The 20,236-nt window shown below is 44.5% G+C and overlaps 1 long non-coding RNA gene across 1 annotated transcript in view; it reads left to right on the top strand.

The window, feature by feature from the left end:
* The window catches only part of LOC143940005 (uncharacterized), a 120,758-nt gene that overhangs the window by 20,642 nt on the left and 79,880 nt on the right, over positions 1-20,236 (top strand). The window lies entirely within an intron of this gene.

Genomic DNA, 20,236 nt, shown 5'->3' with positions numbered 1-20,236 from the left:
GTCGTGAGCTAGGCGAGTACGCTTATCGGTCACAATCCCCCCTGCTGCGCTGAACGTCCTTTCGGACAGGACACTGGATGAGGGGCAAGCCAACAGTTCGATTGCAAATTGGGCAAGCTCTGGCCAGAGGTCAAGCCTGCCCACCCAGTAGTCTAGGGGTTCATCACTCCTCAGAGCGTCCACATCGGCCGTTAACCCAATGTAGTCGGACACCTGACGGTCTAGGCGTTCCCTGATGCTGGATCCGGATGACACCTGTCGATGGGTCGGCTGAAAGAATGACCTCATATCCGAAGTCACCAACACATCTTCAAACCGGCCTCTTCTTGCAGGCGCTGTTGGATTGGTACCCGCAAATCCTTCTCTGGGAGTGGGAATTGCTCCTCTGCCAGCGCACGCAAAAGCAGAATGCAGCATTTCTCGAAGCAAGGCCTGGAAGTGCTGCATTCTGACAGCCCTCTGCGACGGCGGTAACATTTCCGCCATTTTGTGTTTGTACCGGGGATCTAAGTACGTTGCCACCCAGTACTGGTCCTTGACCCTCATGCTTTTTATACGGGGGTCCCTATTAAAACACTGGAGCATGAAGGCCCCCATTTGCACTCAAGCGGAAGGTATGTGGTGGTGGTGGTGTTGTTGGTGGTAGTGTCTTTGGGGGTGCACATAGCAGAGAGTGAAGAAGAGGGTGCAGATCGAGAGGATGAGGAGGGTGCAGAAGAATAAGGCTGAGTGAGCCACTCAACCAAGTCTGGTGCGTCCTTTAAAGTAATTGAACGCACCTTCTGCAACTTCCCACTTTGGCTCAAGGCTGTTGCTCCTGCCCTACCCCTACCACCCCTGCGGAAGGGCCTGCCTCTTCCTCTGCCTGTCATTTTTTAAATCACCCTGTGACAAAACTCTTAGTCCCTATACCGCTGAAGGACTGCTGCAGTATAGGGCAGCGGTCAGCAGTAGTGCACGTCAACCCTATGTATTGTGGACCGATAGCGGTCCTTACAGAACAGCAGACTGTACTGCACTCAGGCCTATGTACCGTAGCACCCTATACCAAGTTACCAGTCCTTATAAAAACTTTTGTGGACCAAGCAGGTTGTGTGTTAGTGTTTAGCAGACTGTGCGTCAGTCCCTATACCGCTGAAGGACTGCTGCAGTATAGGGCAGCGGTCAGCAGTAGTGCACGGCAACCCTATGTATTGTGGACCGATAGCGGTCCTTACAGAACAGCAGACTGTAACGCACTCAGGCCTATGTACCGTAGCACCCTATACCAAGTTACCAGTCCTTATAAGAACTTTTGTGGACCAAGCAGGTTGTGTGTTAGTGATTAGCAGACTGTACGTCAGTCCCTATACCAATGAAGGACTGCTGCAGTATAGGGCAGCGGTCAGCAGTAGTGCACGGCAACCCTATGTATTGTGGACCGATAGCGGTCCTTACAGAACAGCAGACTGTACTGCACTCAGGCCTATGTACCGTAGCACCCTATACCAAGTTACCAGTCCTTATAAGAACTTTTGTGGACCAAGCAGGTTGTGTATTAGTGTTTAGCAGACTGTGCGTCAGTCCCTATACCGCTGAAGGACTGCTGCAGTATAGGGCAGCGGTCAGCAGTAGTGCACGGCAACCCTATGTATTGTGGACCGATAGCAGTCCTTACAGAACAGCAGACTGTACTGCACTCAGGCCTATGTACCGTAGCACCCTATACCAAGTTACCAGTCCTTATAAAAACTTTTGTGGACCAAGCAGGTTGTGTGTTAGTGTTTAGCAGACTGTGCGTCAGTCCCTATACCGCTGAAGGACTGCTGCAGTATAGGGCAGCGGTCAGCAGTAGTGCACGTCAACCCTATGTATTGTGGACCGATAGCGGTCCTTACAGAACAGCAGACTGTAACGCACTCAGGCCTATGTACCGTAGCACCCTATACCAAGTTACCAGTCCTTATAAGAACTTTTGTGGACCAAGCAGGTTGTGTATTAGTGTTTAGCAGACTGTGCGTCAGTCCCTATACCGCTGAAGGACTGCTGCAGTATAGGGCAGCGGTCAGCAGTAGTGCACGGCAACCCTATGTATTGTGGACCGATAGCGGTCCTTACAGAACAGCAGACTGTACCGCACCCAAGCCTATGTACCGTAGCACCCTAGACAGACCAAGTTACCAGTCCTGATAAAGAGCTTTGTGGAACAAGTGAGTTGTGAATGATTAGCAGACTGCAGCAGAAGGGCAGCAGTCAAGTATAATATTCTTTCTATATTTGGAAGAAAGAATATTATACGTGTACAAGCCTATTACCGTACCACTGATACCAGTCCTGAAAAGAACCTTTGTGGAACTAATAGTAACAGCAAGTCTTTAAAATTATCCTCACTGCCTGACACACTGCTTCCTGCCTGTCCCTATACAAATTGGCAAAAAAGAGTAGGCTGGAACGATTAGCTGGAATAGCTCTTTTGTGGACCTGATAGTAACAGCTAATGATGATGATGATGATGATGATGAAGAAAGACTAATCTGGCTGAGCTGTCCCTAAAATAGCAGCATACAGCGCTCTGTCCCTTTATCTAAACTGACAAAAGAAACTCAGGCTGCTGACCTAACACCTATACCAGTCCTGAAAAGAACTTTTGTGTACCAAATAGCTAGCGTTTTCTCTGTCCCTACTCCACACAGGATCCTTTCCCTACAGTGACAGAAGAAAGAATGTAAAATGGCCACCGGATCGGGTGTATTTATAGGTTAGGGGGAATGTCCAAGTGTCCATGAGCTGTCATGTCTCAATTGGTTGTCCTGTAACACATGATAAACGTGTCACGAAAGGTTAAAGTTCTTGTATACATTAAACACGTAAGTCCGCCGGGGCGAACGACGGAAAAAGGCGTTCGAACCCGCGGACGGCGAAAGTCGGAAATTCGCCGCGAAACGACCGCCGGGCGAAACGTTCGTCCATCACTACTTGCCAACCCGCAAACAGAGGATCTGCCAACAACACTACCACCTGGGTCTCCAACCATCTCCACAATGTCCCATGGAAGCATTCAGCTGTCTATCTCCCAAACACTGGAGCGGAAGAGGAAGTACCCCCTACCCACCCACGATCCCTGGCCCTGAATACAAGCATTTCAAAATTTCTGGCCTTTGAAATGCTGTCATTCCATCTGGTGGAGAAGCAGAGTTTTAAAAGCCTGATGGCATTGGCTGTCCCACAGTACGTTGTGCCCAGCCGCCACTACTTTTCCAGGCGAGACATCCCTTCCCTGCACAACCAAGTGGGGGACAAAATCAGATGTGCACTGCGCAATGCCATCTGTGGCAAGGTCCACCTAACTACGGATACGTGGACCAGTAAGCATGGTCAGGCACGTTATATCCCCCAACAGCACACTGGGTAAATGCAGTGGCGGCTGGGCCTGAGGCGGATAGCAGTTTGGCGCATGTCCTCCCACCACCGAGGATTGCAGGGCGCTTCAGTTTGCCTCCTGTTGCTAACTCCTCCTACTCCGCTTCTTCATCCTCTACTGCCTCCTCATCACGTCAGCGTTACACCTTCACCACCAACTTCAGCACAGCCAGGGGTAAACGACAGCAGACAGTTTTAAAACTTTCCTGTTTGGGGGAAAAACCCCACACCATGCAGGAGTTGTGGAGGGACATGGAACAACAGACCGATGAGTGGTTGGTGGCAGTGAGCCTCAAGCCCGGCCTGGTGGTGTGCGATAATGGGTGAAATCTCGTAGCAGCTCTGGGCCTAGCCGGTTTGATGCACATCCCTTGCCTGGCGCATGTGCTGAACTTGGTGGTCCAGAGGTTCCTTAAAAATTACCCCGATATGCCAGAGCTGCTGTCTGTGCGCACTTTCGGCATTCTCACCGTGCTGCTGCTCGCCCGTCAGAGCTGCAGCGTAACTTCAACCTTCCCGCTCACTGCCTCATATGTGACGTGCCCACAAGGTGGAACTCCACCTTGCACATGCTGACCAGACTCTGCGAGCAGCAGCAGGCGATAGTGGAGTTTTAGCTACAGCACGCACGCATAAGTCATTCTGCGAACAGCACCACTTCAACAATAATAACAGGTCCTCCATGCGAGACCTGTGTGCCTTGTTGCACTGTTTCAAGTACTACACCAATATGGCCAGTGCCAATGACGCGGTTCTCAGCGTTACTATCCCAGTTCTATGCCTCCTTGAAAAAAACGCTTTGGGCAATGATGGAAGAGGATGTGGCACAGCAAAGGAAAGACGCATACCAAAAGGTTAGCGAGCGCTGCTCACCCCCGAGAAATAGAAAATGGGAAGGACTCCCCTAAATTGGGGTTTTTAGGCAGCAAAACAAAAATAAAAAAAAGGAGAATAATCTGTGTTTATTAATATAAAGAAAAAACCCTTAACATGATAATAAAAACATGAGCTCCAGTGGGAAATTAATAAAAAAGAAATGGATACATATTATCATACAGTAATTTCATATCAACATTATATAGTACATGTCAAAATTATGAAAAGAATAGCAGGCCTGACGCATTTCAACCCACACTGGGGTCTTCTTCAAAGGCACTTTCTGCTAAAAAGATATGTAACAATTATTTTTTGCACACACTATTTGGCGTATCATACTCACATAAGGTGCGAACAGTTGATATAGCTACCCCATAAATGTATCCAAAAGGGGAAGGAATTTATTCCCACATGGAGAACCTCTTACTTAAAAAGGAGACCCTTTGATTCCCCAGCCGAGGGTTCCGGATTGCTCCACAAATGCCGCAGTGAAGAACGGGTCGAAGCCACAATATGCCTTGCGAGAGGTCACACTTATAAGGCCACACCCCTTCCCTAAGTGGGGAGAGAGAGGGCACAACCACTCGATGGTGCGGGTATAGGCAGGTAACACCTACGGCAGAAAATCAAAATAAAATTGTATTTAATATGGTATATGCTAGTTGACACAGGCCATATATAATATATGGCTCTAACATAGTGTGCAGGCAAAAAGTAACGCCCCCACATATGCGTCAAGGCATCTATATTGGATTTGTGCACACATGGATTATACACATGTGTGCATGATCCCATGCCCAGAAGGAGATTGTATATAAAAAATATCATATCAAACACCTATATATAGTGTGATAGTAAAAATACTTAGATGGTGACTGAAGTGGCAAGTGAAAAAAACGTGACAGGGATTGCCCCATAAATGACAGAAAAACAATTGTTGCTAAAGTGATAAAAGGAGGATGTGGCACAGGAGGAGGAGGAAGAGGGATAATTTCCAAGGCTTTCAGGGCAGTCATTCAAAAGTGGCTACGAGGGTGGGTTCCTGCAAAAAACAAATGCCAGGTACACAATTGTCCAGCAAGGGCACAGTTCTGGAGGATGACGAGGTGGAGGATGAGGAGGAAATGGAGGAAGAGGAACCATGTTCACAGCAGGGTGGCACCCAGACCAGCTCATGGCCATCACTGGTGCATGGCTGGGGGGATACAGAGGACACAGACGATACACCTCCCACAGGTGACATCTTTTCGTTGCCTCTGGGCAGCCTGGCACACCTGAGCAATTACATGCTGCAGTGTCTCCGCAACGACCGCGGAATTGCCCACATTCTAACTGGTGCTCATTACTGAGTGGCCACGCTGCTGGATCCCCGTTACAAGGACAATGTACCATCCTTAATTCCCTCACTGGAGCGTGATCATAAGATGCGCGAGTACAAGCGCGCACTGGTAGACGCGCTGCTGGTGGCATTCCCTCCTGACAGCGGGGGCACAGTGAATGCACAAGGCGAAGGCACAGGAGGAGGAAGAGGTCGCCAATGCAGCCGGGGCACCGCCAGCACCTCAGAAGGCAGGGTCAGCATGGCCAAAATATGGAAAAGCTTTGTCAGCATGCCACAACAACCAGCACCACCAGCTGAGATGGAACATCTTATCAGGAGGCAGCATTTCACCAACATGGTGGAGCAGTATGTGTGCACACGCCTACATGTACTGAATGACAGGTTTTCGGGTTTGACCAGAGAAGGTAGTCAAGGGTGTATCGTGGTACTGCCTGCTTTTCTATTTGCACTCAGTCTGGTTTCTCATACCTGGAATAAATTACTGACATTTGGGATATTCTGGCTGCCAAATAGTATTTATGTAGGTGGGGTAATCCTAGACCCCTTCTTTTCCTATGTAAATAAAGAGTCTGTTGTGGAATTCTATAGCCCGGTTTCCCCCAGGTGAATTTGAGGACTTTGCTTTGAAATGGTTTGATATGGTCTTTTTTAATAGGGATTGGAAGGGAGCAAAACAGGTAAAGGAGTCTGGGAAGCAGGGTCATCTTAACAGAATTAACCCTTCTGATCCATGATAGGTTGTGTTTAGACCGTGTTGTGAGATCTAGCTCGAGTTTCCGGTACATTGGGGGTAATTGCTGTTGATTTCCAGGTATTTAATGGAAGAGGTACTCCATTGGAAATTAAAGTTCTTTTGTAAGATGTTTACAGTGTCTGGTGGAAGAGAAATGTTGAGGGCTTGTGACTTTAAATAATTTACTTGTAGGCCCGAGATCTTGGAAAATTCATCTAAGGAGTGGCAAAGATTGGGGAGAGAGGTTATAGGGGAAGTAAGGAATAGAAGGATGCCATCTGCAAACAGGCCACATTTGTGAAGAGCCACATTGAACTCCTTGTATGTTGGGGTCCCGGCGAATGGAGATGGCGAGTGTCTCAATTGCTATTGCAAAGATTAGCGGAGATAAAGGACAGCTTTGTCTGGTGCCTTTGGCTATATTTATTGGTTTGGAGTAGTGGCCTCGAAGCCTAATATAGGCTTTAGGATTTGAATAAAGAGCTTGGATCAGGCCCATAAACTTGTCGCCAATGCCCCAACGTTCAAGGATTGTAAAGATGTATGGCCAGGAGACCGAATCAAAGGCCTTTTGAAGGTCCAGTGATAAAAGCATGCCTGATTGTTTTGGACCTCCTGGCCAGTTTGTCTGGAGGATGGATACAATGTCTATGGCTCTTCTGATCTGATCAGGGCCCTGTCTGCCTGGGATGAACCCCGCTTGATCCTTATGAACGTATCGGTTAATGAAGGAAGCTAGACGATTTGCAAGGAGTTTGGTAAGGATTTTTAAGTCACTATTGATGAGGGAGATGGGTCTATAATTACTGACTTCTTCCGGGTTTTTATCTGGTTTCAGTATTACTGCAATGTAGGCTGTGTTTAGGTGAGGATCAAGTGGGGTTCCCTGTGTTTTTGTGTTTAAAAAATGTTGTCAAATATGGAGTCAGGGTGGTGGTAAATGTCTTGTAATTGGGGTTAGGGAGACCATCAGGGACTGGAGCAGAGCCTGATTTGAGGTTCTTAATGACTTCCTGTACCTCTTCTTCTGAGAAGGGGGCCTCCAGCATATTATTTTTTTATTTTTATGTATTTTATGTTATTTTAAGTTATTTCCCTATCCACATTTGTTTTCAGAGAACTCGCCAAGCTCTTAACAACATTTTGCTGCCATTTACAGCCCTCTAGCCCTTTCCATTACTTTTTTAGAGCCATTTTAGTCCTCAAAAGTTCGAGTCCCCATTGACTTGGTCAAGTTCGGGTCCCAAACTCAAACTTTTTTGCGAAGTTCGGCCGAACCCTTTCGAACCCGAACATCCAGGTGTCCGCTCAACTCTTTAGGGTTTACATTCACTTTAATAAAATGTTTAAGACATTTCCAGCCCTGTCATTAAAGAAAAAATGTAGACGAGCAGTCACATTGCCAACATCTCTTGCTAAAAAATGCCTATGACCTGTCTGCCATAATGACTCATTGATTTTATTCTAAGACAAACCTAGGCCAAGCATGCAGATCCAGAGATCTCACCTAAATTTAACTGTCTAATCAGGATGCTTGTTCCATGCTAACAACTCAAAAAAGTATTACATCCATGGTGAGAATAAAAAATAGTAGGATGCTCCTGTATTTCCTTCAGTTTCTAGTTTCCTTTAATTTTTTTTGCAACAAGTCTTTCATCTTTGGTGATTTACTAGCGAAGGACTATGCATATAGAAAATTATGCCAAGATGCGGGTTTTCTCTTTTTACAGCATTGGTACTGATTGTGTGATTAAACCAGGCAGACTCTTCCACAGAGTAGTTAGTGGGCTTTCTTATTATCCATGTAACACAATGTAATTGGAAATGGTATATAATGTAATTGAAAATTCAGTGTTTTTGGCTTATCATGGAAACAGGAGTTTAGGGAAAATCTGCCAATGGGTAACCTTTTCTGGTGACATCTGTCTAAAAGGAGATATCCCCTTGCTTTGGAGAGATCCCATCTTACTTGCTGTGTCTCTGTGATGAGAAGAGATAGTCAGAAAAATTTGGGAGATATCTCAACACTACCTACACTATCCAAAACTAAAAAGAATGCCTTCACATACACTTTAAAGTTGTGGAAAATGAGTAAGTGCACTTGAAAACGTATCTTTTTCTTGACAAAAATTAGGTTTTACATTATTGTAGAGCAAATATTTTGGTTTAGGAGACCAGCTAACTTGCGTATTAGCAGCTCTTAACAGCTTCAGAAACATAGGCAAATGCTTAACAGGTTATAATTTGAAATCCAATAGCTCTGCCATTAGAATAGTGTGTATTAAGGTCCTAATACTCCTTTAAAGCTGACATTTATCCATTTTGGTTTTGGATACAGCACCAAACACATGGTATAATGATGTGTATCTCATGTCCTGCAGAATACTGCATTTTGCAACCCCCCCCTCATCCCTCCTTCCTAGCCACTGGATATTGCTCTGAGCGTTTTTTTTACAGTCCTATATGGACTGGAAAGCCCTATATAGGACTTCCCACTGCCCATTCACAGAAGGAATTGTCTGTTAGTACCAGGTCTCCAAGTGGCAGAGATCGCCGAAGGGGGTGGGTGAGTGGTCCACTCAACAGCAGCTGCTGTTAACTCATACATAATTGGAAAATAGACGCTTTTTGCAGGGGTGTCTGACCTTTTGACCTTCCTGGGACACATTAGAAGGAAAATAATTGTCTTGGGCCACACATAAAATGCACTAAGACCCCTTTCACACTGAGGTGTTTTTCAGGGATTTTAGCACTAGAACTCCTGTAAAGTGCCAGAAAAGCACCACCCATTCGTTTCAGTGTGACTTTTCACACTGGGGCAGTGCCCTTGTGGGACATTGGGAAAAGTTCTGCAAGCAGCATCTTTGGGGCAGTTTGGGAGCTCTGTATACGGTACTCATAAAAATGCCGTGCCCATTGCAATGTATGACCAGCGCTTCAGAAGCACCACGACATGGGCGCTTTAAGCTCCTTCTTTGGCCACTAGCGGGGGTTAAAAGTGCCCTGCTATTGGCCGAAAAGTGCCAATTAAACAGTGGTAAAGCGCTGCTAAATGAGCGACGCTTTGCCACTAAAGCTCGGGCGGCCCCAGTGTGAAAGGGGTCTAACAATAGTAACTGATGAGCAGAAAAAGTTGGACAGATCACAAGTTAACAATCAGTGGTATAGATAAGGTACCTATCTGAGTAATATTTATATTTTAATATAAAAGTAAATTATTATAAAAGTAAAAGGGGGCAGGTCAAAACTAGTGCGATAAACGAATGCATCAACATCTGGTTCAGTGGATGTGGTAGCAATTCTTAATGAATTCTCAAGATGCTCATCAGATATTATTGTTTTTTGTTTGCTTCATCTGTGAAAATAGTGGCTCACAAATATAGGTGCTGCTGAAAACGGATTACATGAATAAGGCGTGATTTTGAAGAGTGTGATATTTTTCTTGAAGATAAAACTTAAAGTCCAGTAAAGAGACACTGTAAATTTTTCTTCAGCCATATGTGTTAAGTGTAAATGCATTTTTACAAAAAAAGAAAAAAAAATTAAAACAAAAAAAAATTAAGATTTTTAAGTAAGTTTATAATTTTGTGTTGGGCCACATTCATAACCATCTTGAGCTTCATGCAGCCCATGGACGGCAGGTTGGACACCTCTGGCTTAGGGAAATATTCAGTGGCTATGAAGCTAGCATGTAAGGAGGATTTTTGCGAGAAACATCAGCCTGCAGAAAATGTGATACACACCATTATAGGTAACGAATGTGTTAGTACAGGTACCAAAAAAAAAAAAAAACCTACTAAACTTCAGATTTAAGGTTGAAAAGTTTGAGTTCAGTTCAGTGCCAAACAAGGTGTAGCAGTGGGGACTGCAAAGTTCTTTGTGTAATAAGTTAAACACATCAATGTGCTGAGAAACACCAACTTTTGTGACTTAAAATGTGTTACACAGACTGTCAAACTTCAATATTCTCTTCCAAAATAAGATTTTCTGCCTTTTTGGACTATCAGATAGGTAGACTTCCAGAAAGTAGATCTTATTGAAGAAATTGACAGCTTTGTGTGCGAGTTGAAAGCCGGAGCAAATATATGAAGAATTGGAAAGAAAGGCAGAAGAGCGCAGTGCAGAGAACCTTGTGATTAAGGATGTTGTCAATACATTCTGACAGTCGGCATGTTCTGGGATTTGAGATATTTCAAATAAAGATGCTATCTCACAAGGAAAAAAAATCAACAGAGATCTAATGACTCTATCTCAAGGATTGTTTTTATTTTACCTCATTTTTTGTTTCCTTATCTCGGGTAGCATTAGGATTTTAAAGTTGACAGATAAAGTGTTTGGCATTCTTTTTCTAAAGATCACTGAAAATGAACTGGAAGAGAAGAGGGTCCGCTATTATGACAGTGCAAGAAGACATTTGACGTTAATATCTAAAGCCATATCAAAGTACAAACACCAACATTCTATAAGAGCAAAATACGGCAAGTCATAGCACCATATGCGAGTACACCTTTCACTGATCTCATTTCAGTGAACTGAAATCTTATCAGGGGCTATTGGTTATGACAATTTGCATATCAGGATTTCATCATTTGCACTGTCTTATGCAATAATCCATAGTCTGCCTGGAAAGCCTGAGAAAAACAAAAGATATAATCTGGCCTAAGGTGGATATTAAAACTTAAACAGTAAAAGTTCACCTTAGAAGTTAAAGAGGAGGTAAACCCTGATGGGTTTTACTTGCTTTTTTCCCCCCCTGCAAAGTAAAAGCATAATGGGCTCGTATGCATCTCATACTAGCCCATTATGTGCCACTTACCTGCAATCAAACCTCGTGCTGTCCCCGCTGGTGGACGCATCCATTGTCACCCCTCTTCCTTCCTGGGGCTGCAGACTCCGGCTCTGTGACTGTCCGGAGTCACGTGACATCACTCCCACACATGCAGTCACAGCACTTTCTAGTGAGGAAATGGCACGGTGAGATGTTTCTTCAACGCACATGCGCCGATGATATCATTGGCTCACTACAAGGTAAATGTCTTCTAAACGGCGCACGCTTAGGAGAAATTTACAGTACCTATAGCTAAGCCTCATTATAGGCTTATCTATAGGTACAACTTCTGCATTGGGGATATACAACCACTTTAAATAAATGACTCAGATATAAAGAGCAGGCAACTAGCGGTGCCCCAAATTGATTGCAGAAGTCTCAAAATTCCTGCCCTTGTGGTCTTATGTTCACAGATGCTGAAACCTGTCCTTCCCTTACTTCATCTTGTGCATTCCATAGGCTAGTGAAGTTGCCCATCATGGGTCAGTTGCAATGTGTGAGGGGTGGAAGATAACATTAAAGTGGTTGTAAACTTCAGACATGAAATATGAACAAAGCATATTCCTCTATAGTATGTATTCAATTGAGAGCACTAAGTTTAATTTCTGTTTGCCATTTTGTTCTTCTGCTATCAGCATGAATCACTTCTAACAAGTTTTCCTGACACCAAAAGAAAAAAAGGGACGGGGAGGGATCCCTAGCTGATTGACAGCCTCAGCTCTATTCCTGTGTGCTGTGTGTAGAGGGGTGTGTCCCTTCCCTCCAATCAGCTCTCTGAGCTTTTCTTATTGAGCTTTTCAGAGTGTGACTTCAACTCTCTACCCCCTTTTTCTGAACTCTCAGACAAGCTTTAAATATTCAGCACTGAATAGCTGCAGAGAAGAGAAGACTGCTAATAAACAGGTTCAACTTATGTAGGAGGATTTGTTTAATCTATGTGTATCACCTGAGGATAGTTTTTTCACTGGGTATATGTAAGGACTTACAACTACTTTAACCAGTAGCTGACCAGCTCACGCAGATATACTGCTGCAGGTAGGCTCTCCTGCATGAACCAACATACCTGTACGTCGGTCCGTGCAAGAAGAATAGCTGGCACGATTCCCCGTTCTGCCAGATGACATGATAGAGATCTACTGTTACCAGTGATCGGAAACAGTGATCTCTGTCATGTTCCAGCCTGCCTATAATTAAGTCCGCCCCCCCCCCCCTCCCCTATAGTTAGAACACACCTATGGAACACACTATTGAATAGGGATGAACTTGATGTTCAGGTCGAACATAAGTTCGACTCGAACATCGGGTGTTTGCCCATTCACCAAAGAACGACCATTAGGGGGCATTTGTGGAAAATTCGAGTGCTGCAGAATGCCCCATAATGCACTGCGAGATTGATCATTGGCCAAAGCATGCACCTGACCTGCATGGTTTGGCCAATCCCAGTGTCCTCTGCTAAGAGAGCCATAATTGGCCAAAGGCAGGGTGTACACAATACAGAGCAGGTATAGTGCAGTTGCTACTCCACTTCTGGTGGTGAACACATTACACAATACAGTGCAGCCATAGTGACGTTGTTACTACTTTTCTGGTGGTGTACACAGTACACGATACAGTGCAGCCATAGTGCAGTTGCTACTAAGCTTCTGGTGGTGTACACTGTACACAATACAGTGCAGCCGTAGTGCAGTTACTACTACAATTCTGGTGGTGTACACACTACACAATACAGTGTAGCCGTAGTGCAGTTGCTACTACACTTCTGGTGGTGTACACAGTTCACAATACAGTGCAGCCGTAGTGTAGTTGCTACTACACTTCTGCTGGTGTACACATTACACAATATAGTGCAGCCATAATGCAGTTGCTACTACTTTTCTGGTGATGCTAGCACTGCAACTACTGCCTTTTTGGAATGTGTCGTATCTCAGTGGCAGGTTCCAAAACACCATTTCTTTTCACGGAAGGCCATTCTGGCTCTCTACTGGCATGTGGAAGGCAATGTTTTGGCCTCGTTGGACAGGGCGGTCAACAGTAAGGTGCATATTACTGCTGACTCATGGTCTAGCAGGCATGGGCAGGGATGTTACCTTTCCTTTATGGAGCACTGGGTAACTCTGCTGGCAGCTGGGAAGGATGCGGGACAGGGTTCAGTATTGTTCAGCCACCACACATCCAAAATGCTAGTGGTGATTCTGCCACAGCTCTCTCCTCCACCCCCTCCTCTTCTTCTTTTTCTATGGGCTCTTCTGCAGATTTGTCCTCTGAACCAGCGGGGCTCCGTAAGCGTTCAATGGGCTACACAAGCACTCAGGCAAAAAGATGCAATGCGTTGCTTGAGTTGGTCTGCTTAGGGGACAGGAGCCACACTGGGGCAGAGATTCTGTCAGCTCTGCAGGGGCAGGCTCAGAGGTGGTTGACGCCACGCTAGGTTCAGCCAGGAATGGTTGTATGTGACAATGGTGCCAACCTTCTCTCCACCCTTCGACAGGGACACTTGACCCATGTTCCATGATTGGCACACTACACATCCTGTATTTAGTGGTGCTTCGATTCCTGAGCAGGTACCCAGGCTTACAGGATCTTCTGAGGCCGGCCAGAAAAGTCTGTAGTCATTTCCGCCGGTCATACAATGACAGTGTTCGGCTGGCTGACATTCAAAGGAAATGCCACCTTCCCACCAACCGCCTCATTTGTGACATGCCCACCAGGTGGAACTCAATGTTGGCAATGCTGCAGTGGCTACACATGCAGCAGAGGGCCATCAATGAGTACCTGTGTGAGTATGGCACCAGGACAGGGTCAGGGGAGCTTGGCTTCTTTTTGCCACACCAGTGTCTACTGATCAAGGATGCATGTCCTGTCACCATTTAAGGATGCCACGAGGATGGAGAGCAGCGACAATGCATGCATCAGTGATACTGTCCCCCTTGTCTTCCTTTTGGAGCACACGCTTTGTGGAATAATGGGCAGGGCACTTGAGGCAGAACAGCGGGAGGAAGAGAAGGACTTTCTTACCTCTCAAGGCCCCCTTTATCCACATAATATTCCTGCGGGACCTCCAAACACACAGGAAGAAGAGGAGGATTGTGTCAGCATAGACCTGGAGGATAGCAGCAATCTTCAAGGGATGATTTTCACTCCCCAGAAACCCAGGGAGTTGTACGTGGCTGAGAGGAGGTTGTTACAGCTTGTTTGATCCTTAGTGACCCAGAGGACTCAGAATCAAATGCCTCTGCAAATTTACGCTGCATGGCCTCCCTGATTCTGCAAGGCCTGTGAAAGGACCCTAGGATTAGTGGTATCAAGGAGAGGGATCATTACTGGCTGGCAACCCTTCTTGATCCACATTACAAGGGTAAGAATGCAGAACTCACCCTGCCTTCACAGGGAGCAGAGGATGAAACATCTTCAGGAGGCCTTGAAGAAAATGTTTGTGCAATGCATTTCCAGACCCTGGGAGGGTACCATTTCCTGGTGCTGCACAATGTTTTGCTGAGACTTCTTTCAGTCAGAGGAAGAGCGGTGGAGCAGGTGGACGGCTGACTGATGCCTTTAGACAATTTTTCAGTCCTCAGCACCAAGGTCTGATCGGTTCAAGCAACCATCACCAGAGTCTGCATTACATGGTGCAGGAATATCTAGGGGCAAGAGCAGACTTGGAGACCTTTCCAACGGAGCATCCATTGGGTTACTGGGTCCTGAGGATGGACCACTGGCCAGAACTTGCTCAATATGCAATTAAGCTTTATGGCCTGTCCTGCATCCAGTGTTCTTTCTGAACGCACATTCAGTGCTGCTGGAGGGTTTGTAACGGATCATAGAGTGCCCCTGTCCACAGACTCCGTTGGTTGATAGGCTCACATTCATAAAAATGAATTAGTCTTGGATCAGCAGCTATCAAGCACCAGAAGCTGATATAACTGATTGATTTTTCTATGGATGTGGGATCCCTTGAAGACTGCCTATGCTGAGTGACTATCCTATTCCTCCTCAATCTTGATGATGCTAGCTTCCAACAATATTTTTGGTTTAGGGCACCACCACCACTGCCTAAGGCCCAATTTTTATGTCCCTGTTTAATAGGGGCATGTAATTACAATTTTTGATCAAATATTGCACAGCAGGGCCCTTTCCTGCACCCACCAAGAGTAACTGTGAGGGCTTACAGTGTTGTGGCACCACCACCACCAAAGGCCCAATTTTTCTGCCCCTGTTTAACAGGGGTATGTAATTACAATTCTTGATATAATATTTCCCAGCAGGGCCCGTTCCTGTGCCCACCAAGAGTAACTTTGAGAGCTTACAGTGTTGTGACACCTCCACCACCAAAGGCCCAATTTTTCTGCCCCTGTTTAACAGGGGCATTTAATTACAGTTCTTGATCTATTATTTAGCAGAAAGTAAAACATATTTTTTTTTTCAAAACTGCTGGTCTTTTTTTGTTTAGCGCAAAAAATAAAAAAACACAGAGGTGATCAAATACCACCCAAAAAAAATCTCTCTTTGTGGAAAAAAAAAGGACATACATTTTATTTGGGTATAGTGTCGCACGACCACGCAGTTGTCCGTTAAAATAACGTGGTGGCACAACACATTTTTGAAAATAAAATTTTTATACTCACCTACTGCAGTGGTTTTGCACAGAGCAGCCCGAAACTTGGGCCCATAGGCGGCACTCCTGGCCCCTCCCCCTGCCAAGCTGTTTGCTCTGGGGGCATCTGAGCACGCTCTCTGCCAAGCAGGTTGCAGGGCAGTTGTGATGTAGCCCATTAACTTAAATGCATTATGTTCATTGGTGGTACTTTATGCCAAAATGGGTATAACATTTTGCTTGTGCATATGTAAAACTCAACTTGATCTGGCCCCTAAACCTTACTGTCACATTTGATTCTCAGGCAGTTCTGACAAGAAAACCTTTGCCACTTTTTGATAGTGCTAAAGTTTTTAAAACCTCCTGCATAATCTAATTGGACATTGTAATCATATGACATTTTTATCATTTTTTTTGGGACAGATAAAGCTCACTCTTGGTGGTACTGTATATAATCACTAATGTTTTTTTTTTCTTTTTGCTAAACAAATGAAAACAGAACGAAAAATTTGAAGAAAAAAGTGTAGATGTCCCCTTTCACACTTGCCAGTTACTGGCATGCCTATTCTCACACTGTGATAGCATGAGGAAAGGAATGCTGATAACCGGCAAGTGTGTTTACAATGTGATCAGCTGTGATTTGCTCTTTATACTGATCTGTGATCAGCTGTGTCCAAAAGAGTGTGCCAGATCACAGAGAGTGTGCGCGCTGCAGCGGGCACGTGGAGGGGGGGGGGGGGGTGCGGTTCTGGGAGGACGTCAATATACGCTCCTAGAACTGGGTGGCCATGCTGTAGCTGTCATTCGGGTAAACTGATCTGATTGTGGATTGATTGCAGCTGGAAGGCAGGTGGAGCTAGAGAGCACTAGGAGCAGAAGTACTAAGGAAGGTGTATAGTACATGACTCAGGTTCCCCAGTGGCAGAGGTAACAGAGCCAAACCCCAAATACAGCAGGACCCAGGTTAAATCCCAGGCACATGACAAGTTCCATGAACCAAGCATGAATTAATTAGTGCCCTGGAAAAAGTGCAAAATCAAAACATTCAAAGAGTTCAAGGTATTCAAAATTCCATGTAATAGTGCACTCCTAGGTGAATACCACTGTCCCCTTAAAGAAAAAGTCCAGCCAAAGCTTGTTTGGCTGGGCTTCTCCTATGGATCACAGGAGTGCTTTCTGTTTTGCACTCCTGTGACCCATTTTCAGCAGAGAACGGACTGAAGTCCTCCCATACTGTCCCAGGCGCCTGTGGTTTCCCTTGGCGATCCATCTCAGTGTCCTCCATCCAATCAAGATCCCTTCTATCTCAGGGGTGTTAAGTGCATCCGGCCCCTCACAGGTTGAATCCTCAAGCTTGGAACTTGAAAAGCAAAGGTTCTTTAGGCTGCTCATCAGAAGTAATCTCAACTCTCCTGAAAGCCAGAAAGCCCTCAACAAATAAAGTATATACCAAAATCAGGGACAATTTCAAAATGTATGCAGTTGGAAAGGACGCTGACCCTGTTATACCTTCAGCTTCCCTTCTAATAGATTTTCTTCAAGCAGGTTTGGATCTTGGCCTTGGTTTAAGTTCCCTTAAAGTTCAAGTCACAGCAATTTTGGCAGCTACAGGTAAGAAGTGGGCAGAGGACACACTTGTAGTCCAATTCTTCAAGGCTGTAAAGATTTGATCATATACTAAACAAACATTCCCTGTATGGGACCTCTCCCTTAACCTAGAAGTTCTGTTTGCTCAACCTTTCGTCCCAACAGAGTCTGCTTCTTTAACCACTTCAGCCCCGGAAGGATTTACCCCCTTAACGACCAGGCCATTTTTTTTTGCAATATGGCACTGCGTCGCTTTAACAGACAATTGCATAGTTGTGCAATGTTGTACCCAAACAAAATTCATGTCCTCTTTTTCCCACAAATAGAGATTTCTTTTGGTGGTATTTGATCACCTCTGGGGTTTTTATTTTTTGCGCAATAAAAAAAAAAGCGACAATTTTGAAAAAAAAAAAAAACTAATTTATACTTTCTGCTATAATACATATCAAAAAAAAAAAAAAGTAAAAAAGCACATTTCTTCATCAGTTTAGGCCAATATGTATTCTTCTACATATCTGTGGTAAAAAAAAAAATCCCAAAAAGCGTATATTGATTGGTTTGCACAAAAGTTATAGCACCTACAAAATAGGGGATAGATTTAGGGACTTTTACATTTTTTATTGTTTTTACTGGTAATGGTGGCAATCAGCGATTTTTAGCGGGACTGCACCATTGCAGTGGACAAATCTGACCCTAAATGACACTTTTTGGGGACCGGTGACACCAATACAGTGATCAGTGCTAAAAAAAAATGCACTGATCAATGAATAAATGACACTGGCAGGGAAGGGGTTAACACTAGGGGCGATCAAAGGGTTAACTGTGTTCCCTCAGTGTGTGTTTTAACTGTGTGGGGGATGGGCTCACTGGGACAACAAAGAGATCACTGTTCCTGATTACCAAGAACAGTTGATCTCAGTGTTATCCCCTGTCAAAACAGGGATCCGCCTTGTTTACATAGGCAGATCCCCATTCTGCCTCTCTGTGGAGAGATCGCGTGTGGCCGGCAGACATAGAGTCAGGCAGATCCACACATGTGCTCCCCTGGCATTGTCAAGTTTCTGCAGCAAAGAGACCAGATACGTAGATACACATAGAAACTGTGACCAAACAAAAAAGGTATATATAGTTGTGCTCATAAGTTTAAATACCCTAGCAAAATGTATAATTTCTTGGCCATTTTTCAGAGAATATGAATAACACAAAATATTTTCTTTCACTAATTTTAGTTAGTGTTTGGCTGAAGCCATTTATTATCAATCAACTGTGTTTACTCTTTTTAAATCATAATGGCAACAGAGGGTACCCAAATGACACTGATCAAATGATCATGCCCCAGTTTTTAATACAGTGTATTAATACAGTGTATGGCCCCCTTTAACGTCAATGACAGCTTTAGGCCTTTTGTGGTATTTGTAGATGAGGTTCTTTATCTTTTCAGATGGTAAAGCAGCCCATTCCTCTTGGCAAAAAGCCTCCAGTTCCTGTAAATTCTTGGGCTGTCTTGCATGAACTGCACATTTGAGATCTCCCCAGAGTGGCTCAATGATATTGAGGTCAGGAGACTGAGATGGTAACTTCAGAACGTTCACTTTATTCTGCTGTAGCCAATGACAGGTTGACTTGGCCTTGTGTTTTGGATAATTGTTATGTTGGACTGTCCAAGTACGTGCCATGCGCAGCTTCCTGGCTGATGAATGTAAATGTTTCTCCAGTATTTTTGATAACATACTGCATTCCCCTTGCCAACAATTTTGACCACATTTTCTGTACCTTTGTAGCTCACACATCCCCAAAACATCAGCGATCCACCTCCGTGTTTCACAGTAGGAGTGGTGTACCTTTCATCATAGGCCTTGTTGACCAAATGTAGCATTTATGGTTTTGGCCAAAAAGCTCAATTTTGGTCTCATCACTCCAAATGACTTAGTGTCAGAAGGTTTAGGGGTTGTCTCCGTGCTGTTTGGTGTATTGTAAGTGGGATACTTTGTGGCATATTGCCTAGTAATGGCTTTCTTCTGGCGACTCGACCATGCTGCCCATCTTTCTTCAAGTGTCTCCTTATTTTGCATCTTGAAACAGTCACACCTCATGTTTTCAGATTCCTGTATTTCACCTGAAGTTATTTGCGGGTTTTTCTTTGCATCCCAAACAATTTTTCTGGCAGTTGTGGCTGAAATTTTAGTTGGTTTTAACAGGATCCCTCATATTCCACTGCTTTATTAGAGTTTGAACACTGCTGATTGGCATTCTCAATTCCTTGGATATATTTTTATAACCCTTTCCTGTTTTATACAGTTCAACTTCCTTTTCCCGCAGATCCTTTGACAATCCTTTTGCTTTCCCCATGAAATCCAGAAACATCAGTGCAGCACTGGATGAAAGATGCAAGAGTCTGTCAGGAGTCCATAAACGCATTGGCCTTTTATACAGACACACTAATTACAAGCAAACAGATCACAGGTGAGGATGGTTACCTTTAATAGCCATTCACCCCCTTTGTGTCAACTTGTGTGCATGTTATCAGGCCAAAATCACCAGGGTATGTAAACTTTTGATCAGGGTCATTTGGGTAGTTTCTGTTGTGATTATGATTTAAAAAGAGTAAACACAGTTGATTGATAGTAAATGACTTCAGCCAAACACTAACCATGAGTGCAAGAAATGTTTTTGTGTTGTTCGTATTCTCTGAAAATGTCCAAGAAATCATAAATTCTGCCAGGGTATGTAAACTTATGAGCACAACTGTATCCTTAAAAGTAAAATGTATTAATAGCGAACACAGCAATAAGCAAACACAGCAAACAGTGAATATAAACAAACCTCAGCAATCAAGAACCAAACCCTACTGACAAAATAGCTAAAGAACTAAACTACTAA

This window comes from Lithobates pipiens, unplaced genomic scaffold (assembly GCF_037356315.1).
Source record: "Lithobates pipiens isolate NorthernLeopardFrog02 unplaced genomic scaffold, aLitPip1_a1.2 Scaffold_3, whole genome shotgun sequence".
In the NCBI taxonomy this organism is placed as follows: Eukaryota; Metazoa; Chordata; class Amphibia; order Anura; family Ranidae; genus Lithobates; species Lithobates pipiens.
The sequence above is the reverse complement of the archived record's forward strand: the minus strand, read 5'-3'. Positions and strand labels throughout refer to the sequence as shown.